General features: G+C 39.6%; 1 protein-coding gene across 6 annotated transcripts in view; it reads left to right on the top strand.

The window, feature by feature from the left end:
* Positions 1 to 24,785, top strand: part of LOC136347008 (GDNF-inducible zinc finger protein 1-like) — an 84,904-nt gene that overhangs the window by 18,241 nt on the left and 41,878 nt on the right. For 2 of the 6 annotated variants that reach the window (XM_066296631.1, XM_066296630.1), the window contains exons 1-2: positions 6,898 to 6,994; positions 7,407 to 7,489. The exons of 2 other annotated variants lie outside the window; for them this stretch is intronic. The gene's annotated coding sequence lies outside the window, so the exon portion shown is untranslated. Of the gene's footprint in view, positions 1 to 6,888; positions 6,995 to 7,406; positions 7,490 to 24,785 lie in introns of those variants that run through there. 2 more of the 6 variants (XM_066296629.1, XM_066296628.1) reach the window with 2 other exon arrangements.

The following is a 24,785-nucleotide window of genomic DNA, read 5'->3' as shown; positions in this document are numbered from 1 at the left end:
ACTAACCTGAAACGTGTGCATAGACAATTACAAAAAAAAATTCTAAACCTAGTAGTTAATTAACGGGACCGATGTGTACAAAAATATATGTAATTAATTATGCAAAATTTCCTGTTAATCGCCACATGCGAGAAAAGTTAATTGAATAACACGACCTAGAATTTCCCATGGAGTTAGTAACGTTTCGGCAACAAAGTTCAATCGTTAATAACGTTGTACTACATGATATATGCATGTTAGATTTTGTCGTTAAAGCAAAGTCTAAACCTTTTTCTTCATTGTGCTTAATAGATACACCGTCCTTAATTGCTTACACAAGTTCCAGTCTCCTCAGAAAATACGTGAGAAAATATCATCTTCGTGCTTCCCTCCTCCGTTCTTCCTCTTATTTTCAATTTGCCGCCATCCCGAATCCCATTGGTGCAGGCTTTAGTTGGTGCAGGGAGGACTACGAGCATACAGGGCGTCCTGGTTTTTCGCGACAGTACTTTAACCACCTATTCCGCGAAAATAATGAGCGTTCAAGTTTCGTGCATTTTCTCAATTGGTCCGCAATAGGTCCAAAAATTTTTCAGACATTCAGAGCAAATTCTGGCCGTAAGTTGCTCTCGGCATGATTAAGTAATTGTAGTTGATCGTGAACATCTACGGGCGACATGCTGACCAACCGAAAATGGCATTCGCCTTCTGCTAAGGGCCCGGGCGCGCACTCTCATTAGCGTTTCGGTGACAATTCGTGTTCACAACTTAGGAAACATGACCAAAAATTTCGATTCAAGCTGTGTGAAACACTCCGAAATTCCCCTTTTTAAGCTTTACGAAAAACCCACTGTGCACAAGTTCGGAATCGAAGTTGGGTTGAGCATTCATTTTCAGTTTTGGCACCAGATTTTCACTTATTTTCAAATTCTGCAGCACTGTTCAACGTAGTTTTGACGCAGTAAAATCCGGTCGCCCTGCAGGTTTATAATTTTGGACGAAATCCGGATTGTTCGGACACCAATTCGAGCAAGTTTCCTCGGGAGAACGGGCAATAATGGCGAGGTCCCGTCCAGCCTCAACGGGCCGGACTGCAGTCCAGTAAAGTTGAAAAATGTGTAACTCAGAAACAAAACGCTTTCAGTAATCCAGTTGTCATCGTCACAAGCGTCCACGTGTAGCTTTCGTTGGTCGAAGATACAGGTAGTGTTCACATTGTAAGTTTGCTCGAAACAGAATCGAGCAGGGATAGTCAAAAGGGCGCTCATGGGGTTCAGTCAAGTTGAAAAATGCGTAACTCCAAAGCCAAATACTTCAGAAGGTTTATTAACCATCAATCTTTCCGAACAATTTACATACTGGAAAGAAGAGCTTAATTGATCGTGACCAAAGACAAGAGCGTATCGCAGAGATATAATAAGTTCTCTCTATGATTCGGCTAAAATCGAGAATTTATTACTCGCAAAAGAGAAGTTCTGCAACGTTTAATTTTGGCCGATCTAAATACTTTTGTGCAGAGTTTAAGTATCCCAAGTTCTTCAAATATGAACTGAAATCGTTGGTTCGCTTGGAAATTATGTGCAAAAATCGCTAGATGCACCGATCCTGCTTCTTTACGACGCACTCACGGAAAATAGCTACTTACGTAACGAGTGCGGAAAGTTGTACCGATGGATTGCGCACGGAATTCCGCACGTTGATTGCAGCTACCCGAGTGATACGAAGCGGAGCTCGGTCAGCAATCGGGTTTTCGCACTGACATATCGTCGCTTCATGTCGCATGCGATAACTTTTCCGAATAACGTGCTCTCGACTTGCGCCACGCACAAGGTTTATTGTAAACCACCGGGATACTGTGTACTTAACTATGTAATTCAAGTTTCGTACTAAAAGTACGAGTTCAATTCGTTTGCTTGGAGGTTATGGGCCAGACTGTTATATGTCGTAAATAGTGCCCTATTAAGGCGGAGGTAAAGGGACGTAAAAAGCCAAATTCACGCATGGCCCGATTATCTAGACAACGAAAGGTTACTTATCGGTCATATCACGGTATTCTATGTAACATACGTCATTGGTAAATCGAGCAATTCCTGTTTATCTAGTACGATACGCCTTGTCAACAAAACGCAAGATGTAGTGTTTGCACCCTTGCCCTTTCGAACGTTTTTTAATGGGATTGTATCAGCTTTTAAGGTAAACCATAAATCTCCACTGTGTGGTTTTAACCGGACCCGGATTAACACTCTACTGGTCATTGGCTTCTACTCCTATGAGAAGTAATTTGCCAAACCCAGGTTACTTTACAGAAAGAAATCAGTCGTCCATTCCAAAGAATAACCACGCGCCTTAGATCCATGACACCAGACGTCTGGGTTATTATTAGAAATTAGATCAGACAGAAATCATAAAATGATCGAAAATTCGCACCCAGCGGACCGTAAACAATTGGCTCAGTACCGCCGTGGAAATCCCCGAGTTTTTTTGCTTTCAGAGATCGAGCCGAAAGAACTACTTAAGTACTGTTAGATCGTTATCGCACAGGCAAAAAGTACACTTAGACCAAAAAAGAATTCAGTAAAGTTTTGGTATTTGTACTTGACCGGTGGTCTCCACACGGGCTAACTGATCGATTTTCGTCATAGGTTTACACTTTTAGTCCAAATCGAAATAGTGGACGGTCATTGGGAATCCGTGCAGTCGTCCAATAATTACTGTAAGAGCTCTTCATATATGAAAAAGGAAAAGTTAATGAAGGCATCCGGAGAGCCAGTGCAACATAATTGATTCTCGTCAATGTCTACAGGTGGCTTGGCTCGTGCCAAGGCAGATCCGCCCGAAGAAAGATGCCAGCTTGCGATTTAATTAAGCGATATAAATATTAAGAAATACTTAAACGGGAATACTTATCGATGGTCCGATACATCATGTCGGATTTCACTTGCTGTTGATGAACTGAGGGTCAGGATTTAACGGAAAAATCCAATTGATTTCATTGTTAGAAAGTACCGTTTATGTCGAAAATAACCATTGTTGTTCGTGTTTTTTTTTCTGTGAAGAAACAGGGATTCGAAATTTACCTTGTCTGCGCCAAAGCGATAGGAAACTATCAGACCAAAAATTCCAACTCATTTAATAAAATCCTCGTATAACTTGAGTAGCATCGGAAAAGATATTTTAAGGGCGCCAGAACATTCTGCTGGTCCGCACCGCCATTCTCGAGCGTCCCAGATGAGAGCGCGGTTATCAGATTATACAGGGTGTTTCGGAATAGTATGTCATAAATTCAACGGGTGATTGTATCAGTGATTTTGAGAAAAAAAGTTTATATGAACCCAGGTCCGGTTTCGCTTTCTGTCTGAAATACAGGGTGTCAAAATTGTTTTAACTAAGTCCGGGCCTGCATTAAATACTTTTATCAAACCTGGTGGGCGTAAGTTAGGTGTAGAAACATATCTTTTCAGAGAAAAAAGAATTTTTAAATGCTAGCAGTGGCGCCCCCAAGGCTACGACCCTGATTATTTTCTGTGAAAAATATGTTACGCCGCTGCTTTTTCAAAAAAGCAAAATCGTTTTCTTAACAGAGGATATTTTCAGCAACTTATTTAATTTTTGTTTGTCTAAATGGTCATTACAAGTTTCTACAAATTAATTATTATTATAACTAATTTGGTCTTTACTATAGCATGCAATGTCGACCAATTGATTTGTTGCTTGAAAACGCTTGATGATACGAAAAAAATTTAAGAAACTATTTTTTTAACGAAAATAACTAAAATTAAGAAAACTATTTTGATTTTTTGAAAAAGCAGCGGTGTAACACATTTTTCACAAAAAATAATCAGGGTCATGGCCTTGGGGGGGCGGCACTGCTTGCACTCAAATATCCAAGTTTGATAAAAATATTTAATGCAGGTCCGGACTTATTAAAAAATATATAGCAAATTTTAACACCCCGTATCTCAGACAGAACGCGAAAACGGACCTAGGTTCATATCAACTTTTCTTCTCAAAATCGCTCATAGAATCACCCCTTACATTTATGACATACTATTCTGAAACATCCTGTATAATACATTTTCTTCTAATACATTTACTCATCTAAGCATAACGTCAGCTTTAATAGGAATGGATCGCCCGCGGGAAGTTATTCCTTTCCGCGCTGGTCAGGAAAAATATCATTTTCGAGAGGAAATATTTTGCTTTCGGGAACGATACTGAGTGTTCCTAACATTTCGCCAACGCAATTGACGTGCTTCGCCCTGTCCACGCCAAATCGCTCCAAACCGTTGATATTTAGGACCTGTTCCAACCCTATGTGCCAGAAAATATAGTTGAACTTGAAGACCTTAATCGTTTCACATTTTGACTAAAAGAGCTGTTGAACAAGCCTTAAAACACGGTTAATTTCCCTTAGTTGATATTACTCACATTATACCTCACTGAAAAATATAAGTAATAAATTTAATTAAAACCTGAAAGAATAGGGAGGCTCATCACCATTGCTTAACGTTATAATTAGAGTTAGAATTTTTTTTCTTATACTGACAACCATTTACGCATTAGAAAATCATAATCGTTCAATAACTAAATCATAAACTGACGAGGATGACAGCAATTGGAGTATAATACAGAGGGAAGATCTCTGATTTTCAAGGATAGGGTTAATTAAACTAGTAAATACCGTATAAATAAGTTGACTTGCAGAAGAAAGAGTAATGGTCACTACCTACGTGTCATGCTGTTCCAAGCGGCCCGATCTGAGCCTATTCGGGTCTACTCATGCATGTGAAGGAACTGGACCAAAACTAAAAAGAGTATATAAACTGGAGGCTTTAAGATAACACGTAATATCAAAACAAATATAATTAAAACAACATTTTCGTGTTCGAGAATTTTATATCAAAAACTAAAAAAAAACTCAAATTTGACTCATGCTCGAAGAGATAATTCCAAAGAAGCATTGGTTTGGTGTCAAGTACCCTTTTGACCCTTAAATATTTAACATTTTCTTCCTCGACCATTAACCTTTCTCGAAGGGCACTAGTGATCTGCACCTGTTAATCTAGATTTACTAATTAGACGTTGGATCTAAATTTGACACTGACCTGATTGAGCGGCATTTGGACCGCCGTCGAATTAATGTTTCTGAGATTGAGGCTCGTAGCAAAACCGTAGCATGGCCCTTTTTTTCCAATGGAATCCAGTGAAAGTCCAATCGAAATCGTTGATTGTTTTATAGAAATCTTAACCATGAAACGAAGAGTGATATTTTTTCCTTTTGAATCAGAAATTCGGGTGCCAAGTCGTGGTGCGAATAGAGCGCCAACGTTCACAGCAACCACCGAAGCCAAATCCAAAGCGGAATCCAGCTTTAGTTTTTTACGGCCCGCATTGTTTTCTAATTCGTTCAATAATCGAGCGAAAATTCTAAAAAACGATCGAGGCAGATTGCTGTTGAAGTTTGGTATGCCGAAACAGCGCAGAAATCTGCCCCTCGTACATAGTCCAATTTTACAATTCGTCTCGAATTCCACTCAGTCTTAAGAACATGATCGGAACTGGAGTTCGAGTTAAACAAGAAAGCAATAGAAAGTCGTGGGCAAGTTGTAAAATTTGATGGGAGATTTTTCGTAAAAATTCAGAAAAATCGAAAAATTAAAAATACCAAACTTGACCAGCGCGCTTCACGGAAGAAATGAAGTTGAGGTGTGAGAAGCTGCACGTGAGAAATTTTAGAGAAATTAATTTTAGAGAAAAATCATTAATGCTCCACAAATTTTACCGTCATCCGAGTTTTTGCATAAACCAACAATTTTACCAATATCCAGACTCTATTTCAGCATCTCGGTGAAAACTAGCCTGCAACGAAAGTTGACAGTGCATCAATGATTTAGCGCTTAAGGAGTACATGCACTGGATCGGGCAAAAATGGACAAGTTGGTACGGCACAGTCCGAATGTAACGCTGAGCACCAACCCCCTCCCCCCTCGCGAAATGGGTTGATACAATGTTGCGACTATGATAAATCAAATTTTTTTTGGTTGGTACGTGATACACTGCTGCTGAGGAATGTGGCTAAAGACGACCTATGTTGAACGTATATGTGTTCTGACCGATCCAGCACGTGTTCTCCTTTATTCAGCTGAGCAACAGACGGTCACCGCTCAATTGTTCGTGCATACAGAACTTTGCACAAAATCGAGGTTTTTGCAGAAAAACCCCGAAAGCGGAATTATTTTTAATATCCAAAACAACGGTTAAACGCTTACCTCAAATGAGGGAACTACTTATAAGGATTATACACTCTAAACTAAACTGTGATTGTATATTATCCTTAACTCTGCACAACGAACTCGGCGACCGCATGCCGTGGATAATCGTAAACATTTGAAAAACCAAAATAAAACGTGGACAAGTTTAACGATTCCCGGCACGCCTATATGGACACGGTCAAACCTATTAACCCAAAATTCGGATAATTTGAATATGGATGCGTCGCCTATCCGTTAATCCGCGGCGGACCGCAAAATGGTTCGCCGCGGATTACCGTCAGACCCGGTAGCGTCAGTTTCCCGATGCTGTGGGTGGAGAATCCGTAATATCCAACCCGGTTCATTCGCACCCCTTCACGACTGAAGTCATTGCCCTGCAACCGACCCTGTACTTAAATATCTACAAATCTCAACCGGAACGAAGGTGACTTTTCTCAATATGAAAGCTGACCATCATCACAAGCGCCGCCACCCGTCGGCGGTGCCCAATCCCCGCCACTGAATGCAGCAATGCGTCTGACCCCCGTCCCGTCCGAAATTAAGACGCGATGGTCCCTTCCGCGTCCCCAAGGGCCTAAAAAGGGGGGGCACTGCCCCCTTCGCCGCCCCCGCTTGCACCGGGCGCACGTGCGTGCACCGCCGCCACACAGCGACAGCGACAGTGCAAGCCGAACTTCAGTCGTAACCGGACGCGAACCAAGCGATTTCGCGAGACGACCCGACCGACCGATGCTGTTTCAAAGGTACGCGAAAAACGCACACAGACAACCGACCGGAAGGAAGTAGTACCAGCACCCCCTGAAAAAGAACCACTTCACCAGTAAAAGGGGTCCGATCGGGTTTTCGGCACCGGGCCCGCAACCGTTACGATCAAGATTACCGGCTAATTGTCGGCTTGCGATTTTCGGGTTTAGCTGCGACAACTACCCTTATCTTTTCGAATATTTATAATCACCCTTAAATTGGAGTTTTTGCATTAGTTTTCGGGATTTGTGTGCCGAAACGAACGAACGAACGCGGTCGAACTCTGGTCGGTCTGTCTGTGATGCGTGCACTTTATGTCATCAGTAATATGGATGATCAAAAGATAAAAAATCTTTAGTTCAGTAGTGCCCTTATGAGTAATTAGTTAGTTTTTATTGGTGTAATTTTCAGTTGATTGATGGTAATTGGCGGTGTGGTGACAAGGATACATCGGTATTTATGTCTTTCTATTTGCGCACTAGAGTCACATTAAGGTAATTAAATCTATATTTGTTTAATTTTGCTTTAACACTAAATATCACTTCAATCCATCGCATCAGCATAATCAGCGTGCGAATCTTTAGGAAATGTTTATATAGGAATCTGCCTACCGAGTTATGTGCGCTACACGGGCGTAAATTAAACCTCTATTTATTATTGTTCTTGCGAGCTCTAAGTGCCCCCCTCAAGGAGTTCCCGTGGTATCAGCCATGTGGGAAGTACAAAAGCGGAATGTACATGCCCGAAAACCCAATATTTTTTTGAACGGGAGCGTCACCCCCATTTCGATTCGACCTAGGCATTTCCCTTGTTTAAAACGGTGAAAAAATGACCGATTGCGAGTGCGAAAATGAGAAAAATCGAAAAATTTCGAAATTATTTTTGGAAAAATTTCCGACCGATCTGCTGGAAAACGTAAGTCGCGTTGACCTCGGAATATCGCAAAACTTCGAGTTCGAGTTGATATTTCGATCAATGCTGCCGGTTTGAAAAATCGCGGAGCGCCTTCCAACGACATACGCATTCTGCGGTCAAGAAGGAATTAAATTGATAAATAACGAAGCGCGAAATTGCGCAAAATGTGTTTAATTTGACGAAAGTCAAGCTCCAGATCGTGTTATAACATGGGACTCGCACACACTTCCAATGGTCGGAATAGCGAGAACCCACCTATCTGCGATAATTCTGTATATCACCTTTTGCAATTTTCTCGGAAACTGCGTTTAAACTGAAAAATTTAATTAAGTAATGTTACCTAACGCAACTTACGCGTGGGCTAGAGCGATCTGGCAAGGTCAGTTATAAAATATTGCCACACCTTTAATAACAAAATATACTACAACAGTAACGATAACGAATTTCTTTTATTGCCCTGTGTAAACTCTTTACGCAAATAGTAGTTTCACACAGAACGTACGTTGCGTTTTCAGAGCTGAAGTAACCGCACGAAAATGAGAAATAACCGAATTCAAGAATGGGAGAAGGCAAAAATTATAAAGTTGATCACCATTCACCGTGGCTGTCTCAATTCTCCTAGCTCATTCACTTCTCCGTTATAATGATATAATTTTTTTAGATTGAATAAAATCGCAAGGAGTTAGGTCTGGAGAACGTGCAGGCCAAGGAAGGCAATCATCAATCACGAAGGCAAAAAACCAACGAGAATCAAATGAAAAACTGCATTACCTTCGTTTTGCTTTTAATTTTTTTTGCACTTTTTCCTTTCCATCTCCGTTTGTTTCGGATAACCTACTGGTAAATATTGGTGTTTAAAGTGATAGTGTTAATCTGTATATTGCCGGTTAATTTAAAGTCGTATGCTCACTTGAACTTGCAATATGGCAACGAAGACCTCAGTGAAGAATATTAGATAGGGCGCGGGTATTAATTAAAATTAAGAGCATAATTAGCTGGAGGAACATTTTTGAATTAAGTTCGTATCAGAATCGTATCGAAATATTCTCAACTGCTTCGTTACGTTAATTATTAAACCAGTACCTTCGGCTTTTCATACGTTATCTAAAAGCTTTTCTTCTTGGAATTTCGCCCTGAACATCATGATACATTCGGCAACGTTTATCAAATTTACGCTTCTCTGGGCTCCTGAAAGAACGTTTAAATGTAAAAAATGCATAAAACGTAACAAAAAGTTGCCTATTTCGCTTCTGATGGTTTATTTCCTTATTTAATAGAATATGCGTAATCGACAAGTTTTCGTTTATTGCCATTTCCGAATTCAATCGAGAATGGTAAAATCGAAAATGGCAAAATCGAGCAGCAACCTTATACCGTGCGAAAAAGCCGACATGTCTAATGTAACCAATCTCGCATCTTCTATGGCCTTTGAGGCCAGAAAAAGTGTGCTAAACGTATAATACAATTTACGTCTCTATCTATTAAGTGGGACTATAATTACAGAATTTTTCTGCTCGTAGGGAGGAAAATGCAGTTTTCCGCAGACAACGTGTGAATTGAATGCAAGTGATCTAATTTCGTAACCGAGTTAGCAAAATTGGGCCAGTCGTAACAACAATTTTTCGGTAAATCCTTTCGCACTTTCCGTAGAACACGGATCGGTGTGAAAGCTACGGAACTACTTTTTTCCGCCCTAGTGCTGCAAAGTATTATTTTCTAATTTAGGACGGTTTCAAGTGTGCACTACTGTTGTTATTTGTTCGGTATTATGTTGGTGATAATTGATGTTTGGTCAATAACAGTTACAAACTGAAATTTAAACTCGGATGAGTAAATGAAGTGTCTTATAGCTGAAATGGGGATTTGCGGAAGCCCACAATTTATCCCACGACAAGAATAATAATGGGGCCTAAATTTGAACCATTACTAGATCGGTTACGCATTTTCTCATTAGAGAATATCGAAATAGTCTCAAGTGTGTGTTTTGTTGTTCGTTGTAATTCCTCTCGTACGTGTAGTTTTGCCGGCGATCCTTCGATTTTATTAACAGTTATAGCCGGGTTATCCTGAAGAGGCAGGAAATGTAAAGTGAAACGGCGGTACATGATAGAGATTGCCTATTGTCACCTACTCAATTCAAGACGCTCCACCATGTCTTATTGACTGTCCTTTAGTATGTCAAAGATTTTTCTGGGGACTTCCCTAGTGACATTCTATTTACATAGGTGTTCTAGCGCACTTACTGCCTTATCGAACAGATAAAATTTTTGTCTGGAAATTGCTGAACCGAACGTGCGTCACGGTTTTCTCGTCTTCGCAGCGCAGCTGAGATTTCGATTCCTCAAAGGCAGCCAAGGAAATGCCCATTCTGCGTAATTTGGCTAAGGGCAGACGCCCTACGTAATCCTCCACGGCAATTCTCGCTTATTGCCTGCCCACCCGTATCAGCGATTGAACTCTCTCCTCTCATGGTTCCGTCAGGAACCGTTGAAAAAGCGTCGAGTTTTTGCAACCCTCGTGGAATTTCAACCTCCTAGCCGGGCCTCCACCCCCCAGTGGTTGGCAAGTAACAAGTCGTCCACGAACACCAGCGACAACGGAGTGGAACCCCGTGCAGAGGGCCCCTCATCCCTCTAAACGTCACTTCGTGCCATGTGTGAAGTAGTTGTGATCGTTCGCGATTCGAGTTCGATTGTTAACTGATCTTTGTCGTCCGGTGGCAACGGCCAATTCTGCCGATTTGTTTGTTTGACATGCGGCTGTCCTGCCTCAAGGGCACCCTCCATCAAATATCCCGTCCAGCAGCTTTTCCAAACTATGTCCAAGAAATAACGAGATACACGTACAATTTCTTTAACTCACGAGCGCAAAAGAGATCTTTTTCTCATTCGGACGTCCGCATTCTCCATTAGCCATTCTCGTCTGGACTTTGATGTCGAGACACGTTTACGTTCGCCTTACGTTGCTGAGTACATTAAGAAAACTTGGACAGAAGCAAAAAATGTCCCTTGCAGTTGCGCTCAGTTTAATCTGAACAGTACAGCTGAATCTAATATTGAATTCTTAGGCATAGATACTGCTATCGATTTAATTATCTGATTTAATGATAAGTTCTTGGACTAACCAACAGTTTGTTATCATTGACGCGTTGACATGCAGTTTCGTTTATTGCTTAAATTTATTTGTCGAATTACTAATGTTGGGTCAAAGAAATCGCTGATTTTACATAATTAGTTTGTTATCGACTTTTTAAATATATCTTTTTTATTTTTCGCATTGGATAATAAAGCGACACACAATGTATAATTGAACAATCGAAACGAGATATTAGTATTTAAACAGCGTGATTTTGCGGATTTTTCGTGTTGGACGCGCGTGCGCACGGCCCATCAACGTTTCTGCGCGCGCAAAGCGCTCTTTCGCCACGCCAGCCCCAGGGGCGAATTCGTTCATTGCGAAATCTTACGAAATTTTAGAGCGGAACAGAGTACCACAGGTACATATTATATCATTATATGCAAATCATTACAGCGATCACCATTTATCGTCGAATGGAATATTTACATATTGTAGCACGCGCAATGTGTGGCATCTTAACTAATTACGATTCCATCCAATTAGCATGTAAATCGTGTCATACCATCGTCGATCAAAATAAACGGATAATCGCAATTAGAACACTTCCCATATACAAAATAAGCCCAAATGATGTCATTTGCTCGAAAAATTATCCATCATCGGTTTTTGTTTTAAGGAAGAACGAGCTGTAAGAACAAATTGCCGATACATGCACGCAAGTACCCATATACGGCCGAATCATAGAGGAAAGCCGGTATAAAGCGTAATAATCGTGTTTTAATGACTAAATTGTTTTAAGATAGTGGTTTACGTGTCATAAAACCTGACAAAGATTCTGTGGGATTTGTTGAGAACCAGTAAGATGTAACATAAAATAATGCATGAATTCATATAAAGTGCGACGACTTGTTTGAGGATATTCACTATGCTATACAAGTTTTATGAATGGGAACGGATATTTCCTCGAACACAAAGGTTTTAAGCTTCTTTTCAGTTTTATCTCGCCGAGAGAAAAAAAATGGTATTTAAACATAGAGAATGGGTCCAAAAAGGCGGAGCACAATAGAGTATCTTTTTTTTTCGATATTCCTTTTCTCTACGTCGTATTTAATAAGAAATTAAGCAATAACCGCGTAACACACCCTGCGCGTAAAAATCACTCGCGCCAAGCTGTCGTGCTTGTTACCTGCTGCGCAGGGCGGGCAAGTTTCGCTGTTTATCTAGCAGATCTCGCTAACTATCGGATGCAAAGACAAAGGAATGAAACACTCAAGTCGCAATCTTCGGTCCATACTAGTTCCAACGGGTTGTAATTCATTTGAAACGAAAAAAATTCTCCTTCCCATAATGTCTAAATCAACCCCCGTTTGCATTCGAAAATGCAGGAGTGTATAACAAGAAAATTTATCGAATCAGAAAAAATTCGTTAACATCAACATCAACTACCGAAAAAAGTGTCATGATAACGTAACAATCGTATTTATATGCTTAACATGACGATTAAATTACGAAGATTTATCGAAAATGCCCAACGTGGATCGGAAAATGGGCCTTATGGAAAGTAGCTTGAAACCAAAGAACGAACGAAATTTTCCTATTACTCGACGCGATTGCAAAAAGTACAACGAAAGTGCCCTTCGTTTTTTTTTTTTTTTTAATTTCCTACAGCTATCCAAGTTTCCTATACGAACTTAGACCGACATGGTATTGACCGCCCTGTACATACCTCAGTATCTCGCAAACTTACAAAGTATGGCGCAAATCACGTCACAAGCTTAATGTAAGCACTGATGCCGTATCTCTTCAAAATTAATATGTTGCGGGAATTTGTCCGGTATCGGTGTAACGCGTTTAGCAGCATTTAACACCATTGTTAGGATCAGAGCAAATAATCATCATACCAATCTACAAACAGTAATAATAATGTTTATTAATAAAAAATTAACAAATCTCAAGGCATATTAATTTGGTCAACAACGTGTTAGTGGGCGTTTTGAGTGGAAATGGTCTGGATAAACGCATTTCAAAAGTATATTTAATCACTAAAATCGCCGAAGAAATTTTCTGATTCACTTAAGCAATCATCAACATTAATAATTATGAGTGAGACGCTCCAACTCTCTTTTAAAACTATTGATAAGGGACGCTACGAACTCATTACGCTGACTCTTTAAAAACTTCACCATTATACCAATAATAACAATAACAACATTAATAATAAATAACCAGGAGCGCGACTTTAGTTTTCAAAAGAACAGATTTTTCCTGCACAAGTTGTTCAACAAAGAAAATCAGGGTTCAAAACAACAAAAGTTAACGAAAATTGACGCTTTTGGAATGTCAGCTGTCACGTCAACGTTGAAACGTTACCAAATTAGGAGGCAACCATGCAACAAAAGAATGTTGAGACACTCGTGCATATCTCTATCCTTTTTTAGCATATTAAATTTACGCAAGGCGAATTTCAATCGTTCAATTTTGCCACGTGAATGTTTTAGGCGATTTGTACTACATGTATATACGGGGTGTCCCAAAAGCAATGGGATAAACAGCAATGGCTGATTTGTACCATTTAAATATTAAGATCCGGCACAATTGTCGTATTCCGGAAGTTAGCGTTGACGAAGATACAGGGTGTTAAAGTTAAAATTTCATTTTTGACTTTATTTCATATCTTCGCAGTCTTTTGACGTGTGGCAGCGACATTTGGTACCAGGGGGTTTCCGGACGTGGCAAATAAGCTAGCACTGTCCGTTTTATTGTAGCTAATAGGAGGCGCCACTTGACACGGTCTTGACTAGTTAAAATGGCTCAAATTTTTTTTTACGCAGCTCCAGTAACCCTATTAATAAAAAATATTATTCGGTGTAAAATTCCAGATGAAACAGGTACACCTGCTCATAACCTTCAAGCTTGACTGTTTTCAAGATATTTGCTACTTTAATGCTTCACGAATGTTTGCATTTATGTATGTATGTATGCATCTCCGAATGGCGCCGAGATTTGGCGAAGTCAAACGAAGCAAGCGGGCATTTGTTTCGTGTACGTGAGCGCCATTTTCAAAGTGAAAATCGATTTGTGCGTGCCGAAATCGTCGAAATTGCTATCGATTTTTTCTTCAAAATTAGTGGAAATTTAGGTGGTTACGTGATACATGTTGTGGATCATGTCAATATCTCGAAAACGGCCAAGTTTTGAGGCTGCCAACAGGTAACGAGTCTAAAACGTTAGACGGAATCATGGTTTTTATTAATGCTACTGCTGGAGGGGTGGGGAAAAAATTAAAGCCCCTTTAACTAGCCAGTTTCAAGTGTTGGGCGCCCCCTTCGAGAACCCTGTGCATACCGAATTTCAGCATCATGAGTCAGAGGGCTGTCGAGATATGAAATAAAATCAAAAATAAAATTTTAACTTTAACACTCTGTACCTTTTTTCAATGTTAACTTTTGAGGTGGAACGACTGCGCTGAATCTCTTGATGGTAACCATCTGCCGTTGCTCTTTGCCCCATCATTTTTGGACACCCTGTATGTTTCCGCGAAACTATCTTGTTGCAATTATGCGTTTTGTCTTCAGCATTGGGACGGTTTTCTTGTCGTTCTATTACCGGATCAATTAGATAGATTTCCGATACCCGTTTCCCTGTTTCACCATCGCCATTAGCAGGCGCCCAGTAGCGGACACCACTTCGGGTGACTATTGTACCATATAGATTTTACCGCATGCAAAACCGACGCTGGTAATTTATTTAACTTCTGTAGATTTAGCACCCTTTTCCTTACGTTTTGTAATACCTCTTCCTGTGTGCAATACTCGCAACAAAGACTATTAATCACAAGTTTAAATGGTTCACATAATACAGAAAGCGTCGAGAAAAATTAAAACGTACAAGTGGCTTGACACCGCTTAATGTTGCGAGCGAGAAACTGCAGAATTGGACCATTAGCGAAGTCACGACGAGATATTTTCGACTTCACAACCTGTCTAGTTGAGTGAGAACCACCGCGGGGGTGCTCGTATTAATCAGCTACACCATTTTAGTACTTGATTGAGAGGCTTTTATATTTTAATTGAATCGAGCTTACTACTGTTATATTCCTTAAAGCATTCTAGGGTTCCGCACTAAATTAAGCACTACTGTCTAACGCCTACCCCCAGTCGATGTGCAACGGTCAATACCGAGGGCGGCTTGACACCTATGACTCATTGACTTCTTTGGGCGGAGCGACTTTCCCCAGTTTTGTGCCAAATGGAAACAGTCGCAATGGCTGCCAAACTCGGACCTCACTTGAGCCGTTTACAACGCGAACGTTACAAGAGTCTCAGCAAACACGTTTTCCACTGGCCGAAGGCATTAAATTAAGTGTATTTCATTAGTGTTTTTATGAAATTACCTCACTAAAGTTCACACTGCGAACACTTATTAAAACAAACGATCGACCTGATTTGATTTTTCTATACAAAAAAATGAATGTTAAACATTTCAAAAATGACCTGTTTGGTGGAGATTTCATTGAAATATTCCGTTTTGATGACTCTAATTCGGGTTTGCTGAACGCGTTCTCTCTGACAGAGTTTCATCGTTGAAATTGCGAAAGCAATTGGTCCGTTGTATTTTGGGAAACTTCAGGTTAGTTCAGGTTTTTCGGTTAGTTTCGGTTGTTTCGTCGTTTACTTATCCGATTTCCTTTTGGCATACCGACTGCTTTATCTCGGAAATTTGGGCTTGTTGCAAGTTCGTTCGAGTTAGACCTGCTGTCCAGATTTTCTCATCAACGACTTCCAAAACCTCGATTGTTCCAACCTAGGAAAATCAGAGTATTTCAAGTTTGACTAATTAGTTCTCCGTTTGTTACGATGCCTTCTAAGGCTTTCGCACGCTTTGGCTGGTTTGAACGAAACTGTCTCAGGTTAGTTCGGCTCGCACGATTAACATATCTTAAAATTTATAAAAAAACTTTTTTACTTCTCGTTTCCAAAATTAGCGAATGGGTTTCCTCATGGACCCACTCTTAGGAGACTTCAAAATGCTTTATCGCGGTTAGTAGATCATGAGGAAATTCCCCCCAATCCAACCGTTGAAGACACTGTCTTGAGGAAGATGGAAGTTGGTTTCCGTACGTTTGATAATTAATGCTTTCAGGGTTTAAAGTTAATATCAGGAGAGTTGGTTTTTCCAACTGCCTAAAAACTTTGAATTCTGAATCAACCCAAGCGCACCCCTTAATATGGGGGGGGGGGGGGGGGATAAGGCAAGTTAACCCGATTTGGAAAAACTTGATGGAGACTGAATTTCAAACAACAGGTACCTTCTTTCAAACTATGGAACTCTGATAATCCGAGTTAACACGAACTAACCTTAATTCGACGTTAAAGTTTATTAACGTTAAACTTACGGCAATCGACTACTTTTCATCAAAAATGTGCGATTTTTTCCAGTTTATTTGATGAACTTCTAACTGAAATAATCCTGGAAAATAAAACATTTGTTCAACTAGACGAAGAATGAACACTAATTTGACTTAGGAATTGCAGACTAGTTTTTAAATTCGTCCTGATCATTTCGCAATTTCACTTGGACTTTCCAGCTTTTACTAGTAATTTAATGAAAAAGCTAGTTTATTTTCTACTTAATTGCTTAGTTGCTACTGGACATCCTATGCTGCCGTGGAGCTTGATTTGAGCTTGACTACGTGTCAGTCCAAGTGAAGTAACTTAAAAATCATATCGGTTCGCGAGTATCCTTACGAATAAGGACATTTACATGTACGTACTTCGTGTTTCGTTAACAAGGGCCACCAGTCCATACCTGTGAAAACGCACGAGCCATGGAGAAAATGAGACGATATGGAGGGCAGAGCGAAAATGTGGGACTTTAAAGCTTTTGAAATTCGGCGATCCGTTCCCGAAATATTTAAGCGTTTCTCCGCTGGCATCGGAGCGCCATCTACCGAGAATTTTCGAAAGCGGGAAAAAATTCTTAAAGTAACTTTATAGAAAATTTCAACAGGAATTAAGTTTTCTTCGGTTATTTCACAGTTTTTTTAACCTGCGTACGGCTCCATCCAGTGGCGGAGCTGCGAATTAAAATTTTTTTTCAGCTTTTCCCTTTGCCCATTCTGTTATTAACACTTACTTTAACTCATCAACGTTCATCCGACCCGTTAAGAGCTAATTATTTTTCGCAGATAAGAATCCGCCCAGACCATTTTATTAAAGCACAGCTTTGATGCTTACATGGCAATAAGTTTCACGAACAACGAAAATATGACAAATTCATGACAAAAAAATATATATTATGCTTGAAAACGTGCATGTCTTTAAAAGGAAATTGTTTCAAAATGAAAATTTCATTCGTCTGTTAAATTTGATATTTCGACAAGGAAATATGTATGGTGTGTCATGGTGCATTACAGCGGTTCTTTGTACTGGTGCAATTAACGATAATTATATCATCACTGGAGATTTTTTAAAAAAATATACGTAAAGTATTGCTATGCAGAATGATTATATGAACATTCACGAATTCAAATGATAATTTGTTAATAAGTTAAGAGGGGCGAGGGGAGAGGGGCGAGGGTACATAATTTAAAGTTGCGCCATATAAGGAGTAGGTATAGTGGCAATATTGTTTACGCGAGAAATATTCCTCTACATAGTATTCGTGCTTCGAAGTAACCAAGTATATATTCTTTAAAAAGTGCATTTGTTCTTCATATTTTGTTAAAAGAGCCCTCCATATTCGGTGTCGAGCTCTTTCGCTCAAAATGTGAAAATAAACTAATGCAATTTTTAGAAACTACGCTTTCGAGTAAAAACGAGTTGCAATACAGATGCACTTATGGTATTAAGTCTGTTAATTTCCTTCATCTCCCGGGCAATGTTGTAATATGCAGAAATTTTCCAGAGTTCGAAGTTGTGAATCGTGAAATTCTTGCGCGGTGAACGCTTGCTGTGAATACCTAAACTAGCAACTCCCATCGTCATTCATTATCAACCAAGTGAATTTAAATCGACAATGTACGACGAATTAAAAGCCACAGAACTTTTATTTGAAATAAAAGGTCGATGGAGGTTGTATCTGGCGGATGAGTGACCGTCGGAGTACTCAGTGCGATACGTCAATGTTTCATTCACTAATTTATTTTTCGCTGCGAAAATCTAGCTTTCCCACCGAAAATCAATCTTCAGTATGGTACAACTTTGCAATGGTGCAAATTACACTGAAAACGCGGTCGCTCACGCTCATTTTCAGCTTAATTCGTTTCCTTGCAAACTTCTCGAAAATCGCCGATGATTTGCTGCAATTTAAGAGCTAAAAAATTAATTTGCCACCCTTTCTCGTTGGGATTTTCACAGTTTAAAACCCACATCTCCGCCTAATCAGTCCTTCACTTATAGAAGTAAATTAAGCCTCCTTTAGGCGCGTTATACCTTAATTCTAAGGTGACGGTAGCTAAAGGTTCAGGTCCTGACCTGAACTAACCTGAAGACTGCGCACCCTTCGATCGTTTAACGGCTTTGGAGGGGAGGAGGCTTCGGGTTTTAGCTTTGAGGGGAGGCGGCTGCTCGCGCACCTACTTCTCTTTAAAGCGACACTACAGTGTACCTCAAAATTTGTTTATGTACATTAAAATGCTATCGAGGACACAATCAAATAACAGCATTGTCTGGCAGCAGCATATTTTGCATGAGAAAAATTAATGTGCATTAAAATTTAAGCGCATGCGAAAAAAGCGCAAATGTTCCTTAAAGTGTTCTAACCTGCTTAAATATCGGAATTTAGTCTGTTTATTTTCGAATTTTCCGCAGATTGCAACCCTGATCTGGAACTCGCAGCTTTTCTCAAGGAAAACAATGCACACGTCGCAACAAACCACATTTGAGCGCATCTATGATAATGCAGAACCGTCCTCCGTTTTTCCTTTAGTGTTTTTGACAAACGCTTTAGAAACGAAAAAAATTTCCTCCCTCGAAAATAGTACTCAATTCAAATTTATTTATTTTATTAGTCTTTTTAGGCCTGTGGACGGACGTCAGTTCGTAAAGGCTCTTTTGGCCGTTTAGTTCTTCATACGCAGACCCCACCTTGAATTTTTCCGGTACCGGCCTGATATTTTTGTTTGATTTTGCGAGTACGTCTCGTCGCCAGCTCAGCGGTACGTCAAAGCGCAGCACGTTTCGATGCTTCATTTGAAAAAAAGCCGTCCTCAGACTTGTCACGGAAATTTCTGTCCGAATATCGACTTTCAAGGCTGGATGGGAAAGCACCGTATTAGTCATAAAACAATTTTCCAAAAGCAAGTTTTGAAGCCTTTTTTTCTCTAGTCGTAATTTTTCGCGAAGATGCCTTTTCCGAATGAAATTCGGCTTGAATGATGAATTCGGGTGAAATTCGATCACTGAAAAACGCGATTCGGGGATACAAGGTAGTTGCAAATATGGCCGACAGATCAAAGTCCGCATTCGAAGAGGCATTGGCCGATGTCTCAGAAACTAAAGAGCGAAAAGAAAGCGTGTTCCGGCCCGTGCTCGCAGGTCGCAAAGCAAATTTGGGTGCATTTCGAAGAGACTCTTTTCACAGATTTCAACTCTTCCCAACTTTCATGAACCAAATAAAATTTGGCAACACCGTTTCCGAATCGTGGCTCATCGTGAAATTCATCAACTTTTGCCTCATACGACCGACCTTCTAAGTCCAACAGCCTACGAGGTAGCAATATTCAACGACGGCATTCAGACCTTCCTGTATAACACAATTAGTTCGAGATAAATATTAAAACACATAATTCATGTTCGTATATCCTGTAGTAAGGAAAGAATAATAAGTATATCGCATTCATTAATCGAATTATCATTATAGTGATCAAATGAAAGAGTACTGGCGTAAGAGATTAATAAAGCGCTTTCAGATGGATGTTGCCCGCGCATCAGCGGCTAAATTTGCAGAATGTTAATGATGATAGATTTCGAAAAGGAGTGTTTCGGGGGCGCGTTTCTAGTGAGGCCCCTTTTGGTTCTGATCTTCGTGTGTTGCAAAATCGATGAAATTTTCCAATCGCTTGAGATGATCGATTTGGAGCAACTAAAATTTCAACGCACTCCCGAGCTTCGCACCTTTAGATACCTTCGACGTGCCACCAATGTAAGGCACCATCGGAGGCAAATGAGACTTCTTACATTTTAGCAAATAACACGGTCTTGGTTAGCATTTCACTTTGTGTGCATAGTAATTCCGTTCACTTTTCACGGTTAATGTAAAACGCACATAACATTTAAAGTCGCACTAAAGGTTACCACACTCGGCCATTATCCTACGATCGACTTCGGTCTTCACGAGTACTTTGCTTGACAAGTACCGCAATTTTATGTCATTATTTGTGCGGTTTCGTTGTGAAGACTTCATAAGAAAAATGCCCGTACTTACGTGTCTTGTGTTATCGGCAGGAATTTTTAGATCAAATGGGAATTTCCTCTTCGGTCGATTACCCGATGAAAAGTCAAAACATCAGTGTTTCGTAGTGGTTTTCAAGTTGCCCTCGAAAATAATTCAAATTATAACAATATCGCTCATTAACTGTGATATAACTTATCAATCATATCCCATTATGCACACAAATTACCATTAATGGGGAGCTGAAGTAAGCATGATGAAGCAAATTACACTTTACTTAATGTCAAGGGTACATGGCTCTACAATTGATATTTTCCTATAATAGTTATTTTTTAAGATTTGTTAATATCGTCAGGTTATTATGTAGGCAGTGAGGCATCTCGAAAAGTGCTGAATGTGCCAGCTTTCCTCTGTTTGGTTCTGAAAATTCAAGAGGCCGAAGCCAAAACGAAGACGTCCCATAATTTACCATTCGTAAAGATTCCAATCATATAAAAAGCGATTTTCTCACGTTCAATGGATCGTCACGGGTAGTTATTCAATTAATACATGTGTGTGCACATATCGAATAGCGCCTTTTTAGGAGCATCAGTGCAAGCCATCTGTTGGCCGATTAAGACCTGCGAAATGCTAATAACTAACTGTTTTTCTTCAATCGAGGCAATTTATCGTGTTAATAATAAATATCCGGGGGTTTCTGATCGGGCTCGTTTCTCATTTTTCAGTTGCCTGCTCGAACGAGTCGAGACCGTTTTTGGAACCGAGTTCGCAGAGCAAATATCCCGTCAACGAACTAAAATTGTTGCACTCGTTGACAATAATCGGCAATTTCAAAATTTTGACTTTGAGCCTAAATACTTGGCTCAGCTCAATTCTCAATTGTCGCTGTTCGTTGCACCGTTGAAAAGAATGCAACTTTCCTCGCAAATTTTCCCACCGTGTTAATTACCTTTTTTTTTTCTTCTTAAAAGTAATGAAGCTTTCGATGGAGCTACCCGAAGCCTACGCTATCGATAAAAACCATACGTACACATTAAATTCGAATTTTGCGGCTCGCGAAAATACAATAAATGCAACATTCCAGCTCTACGACCTCGTTGTCCTCACATTCGGGTGGAGATGCACTCAGATCGGGTCGATTTCACTTTTTAAAAAATACGCTTTTCCTTTTCCAATTTTTCTCGTGTTCGGCGGTGGATTTAAAAAAGATAAATTTGGGTTAGCTGTGTGAAAAATATGCCTTTGGCCGGTAAATAAGGCTTAATTCGGGCAAAAGCTCGCTCTTGAGAGTTTGCTCGCATCTCAGTTTGAAATTTGAAGACCGCCAATCCGTAGAAAACAAACTTATGGAGTATTAGTTGATATCTCGGATAGCACTGTAAGGAGACGTCCCCAAACGCGTTCCTATCGCAAGAACAACGCAAAAAGGGTATTCCAGTATACAGGGTGTCCCACAAGTGTTTCATTATATTTCAGTGGGTAATAGTACATTGAAAAATAATATGACTCCCTATATAACCATATTCCAATAATGCTTCATTAAGAAGATACAGGGTGTTAAACTTTACTTAAAAAATCTAACTTTTATTGATATATTCAAAACCGTTTGAGATATGTAAGTGAAATTTGGCATGTTTTGAGAGTTAATGTAGACGCATTTATTTATGCAAAAGGGCTATTTTTCGTTTCACCAGTGACGTGCGTACGGACACCTCTCAGCACATTTTTAAAGAAAAACATGGTGCGCCACTGCTTTTTATCAAAATAAAAATTATTTTTAGAAGTTTAATTTCATTTAGAAGAAAAACGCTCACTTGACTCTTTTTCGTCCGACGTATCGTTTGCCAGTAAAAAATTGAATACCGTCTATATGCACGATATTCTCTAAATGGTTTTAATAACATTAAGTTTGTTTTAAATATTATTTATTTGCTATAACATTATAGAAATTGTTCAAATTGGTGGCCATTTTGTTCAATACATAATTGAGCTCGCCTGTTCATTGATACTCTGCTACGTTGAAATATTCCAGGTGTGTTTTAAGTTTAACACCCTGTATCTTCTTAATGAAGCATTATTGGAATATGGTTTATATAGGGAGTCATATTACTTTTCAATGTACTATTACCCACTGAAATATAATGAAACACTTGTGGGACACCCTGTATACAAGTTTGCAGTGGTAACGCGGTAAGCATCCCACCTCCCTTAAGAGTCGGTTCTTTTTGAATATTTTCGAAGGCGGTTGGAAACGCACCTACATCTAGAGTTCCGACTTAAAGCTGCTAACCTGAGTCCCGCGGCTTCGGTGAGCTTCATTGCTGACGTACCAGGGGTGTCTTGGTGGACCGCGTCTGAGGAAATACAGTTTTGAAGTTGTTCGGCCCACGCTCAAATTGTCCATCCGTTTTTCTTGCCACAAAATCGTTTCTTCATCCATTTTCCAAATATGATCGACCATCGACGCTTCACGCATTAAATTGTCGAAACTCAAGTTACGATCTTCAGAACGAGCTCGTTCCTCGGCGCCTGGAGGGACCGAGAAAACCGTTTTTTACTTCTTCGGCAAAGCTCCGTTACGTGCGCACCAACTAGGAATTGCAGAAACACAATATTGACACAAACTAGTTCATATTCAAAAAAACAGTACTCTTTAGCCTCGCTGTAGACAACCTATCCCAACAGGCCCATAAATTCTAAATTGCCCAGTGGGCTTAGTCACGACAAAGCGTATCTTTAACAAGAATCTAAGGTAAGTGGGTTCACGTTACGATGAGTTCAGGGGAACGTTTAGAATTATGAGTGTGCAATCACATTTTGACACCCGGTGGGACGCCAATGGTGCTTTTGTTATTAGTTCCATGCAACCAACTGCAAACACATAAATTAAGCTCAGCGACAGGGCTTATCATACTCTGAAGAGCTTACCGGGAGAGCGCGGCGATACTCTTGAGGAATAGCCCCGAACGGGTTAGATGGTTTTTGCAAATTTTTTGAATCGTTTTAATACCTCAATGTGTATTGCTGAAGGTAGGTGTAGCGTCTTGGGCAAAAACCGTAGAACAATGCACCGTCATTGGGTAATTACTGTAGCCTGAAAATTGCCTCAGCCTAGAAAAAAGATTTGCCTTTGAATGTAATTAAGATGGGCAATTAGACAGCTTTTTGCCAGGAACATACACGATGAGGATGGAAATATCGCTGCGTAACGTTGTTTCTAATAGTGCAATAAACCAGAAGTGGTTTTGCATAGACGGCGAGCTACAAAAGAGCATAATTCGAAAACGGCAAAAAAGTTACAATTTTACGCTTGTGTCGGTTTTAATTCTAATAGTCGTGGCATATACAGGGCTATTATCATGTACTATTCGAGGAGAATAATATTACAAATTACCTTGCCATTATTATTAAAATCAACCATAGAAAAAGGTGCGAAAGATTACCGAGAGCGCAGCAGCTCTGCTATTTTTGTTACTCACTAATCGACGGTTAAAAATTATTCGACAGGTACACGTCGAGGGTTTCGTCAATAGGGGAATTTTATTATTAAAAATTAGATTCAAGTTAAAAAAAAACACATGTAACGGAAGGTGTCCCGGAATTAATAAAAGCTAAATTTATCATGACAACTCTAATAATAAATATTTATTGAATTCCAGATGGGATTCCGCATAACGTTTTTGTTTTCGAATAAAAATGCGAATTATCTTCTTCTATCCATTTTGTATATACATAGAGGATCAAAAGTCCTGCATAAATTCGTTAAAAATTGAAGGAAATGTTTTTCATGCAAACACTGGATCGCCTCAAATTTCATTTTCAGTCGAGCATTTTTTGACGCGTATATACAGGGTCATCCATTTTTTTTTCCTTGCAGAACCTCGTGCATTTAACGACGTTTACAGTTCTATAGAAAATTCCCAACATACTTCACGTAACACACCTCTATAATAATAATAATGATAATGATAATAATATAATTGATGAATTGGATGAAGGGAGCAATTAGAGTGCCCGCTAGATCGCCCGACCTGACGCCTATGCACTTTCTTTATGGAGTTATCTGAAACATAGGGCGTATTGAAATAAATACAACAATGCGGAGAGTTAGAAAATAGAATTACTCAAGGAGCTCAACGAATACCTCCTCAAAGGAAAAGAAAATTCTCGAGATATTCGAATTGCAGCTTGCCCACTCAGGAAGTCAACGGGGCACAGTTCGAACATTTGTAAAATATGTTAAATTTTAGCAGTTTGTATTGTTATTTTTTAAGTATTAATAGTTCTATTGTTATAGCCAGTTTCCATATATTTTTTGAAAATCTGTTGAATTTAGACGCGGATTGATTACAAGAAATATGTTCGTGATTTCTCAAACAACTCGAAAACGTCGTAACATATACA

The sequence above is a fragment of the Euwallacea fornicatus genome, chromosome 25 (assembly GCF_040115645.1).
Source record: "Euwallacea fornicatus isolate EFF26 chromosome 25, ASM4011564v1, whole genome shotgun sequence".
In the NCBI taxonomy this organism is placed as follows: domain Eukaryota; kingdom Metazoa; phylum Arthropoda; class Insecta; order Coleoptera; family Curculionidae; genus Euwallacea; species Euwallacea fornicatus.
The sequence above is the reverse complement of the archived record's forward strand: the minus strand, read 5'-3'. Positions and strand labels throughout refer to the sequence as shown.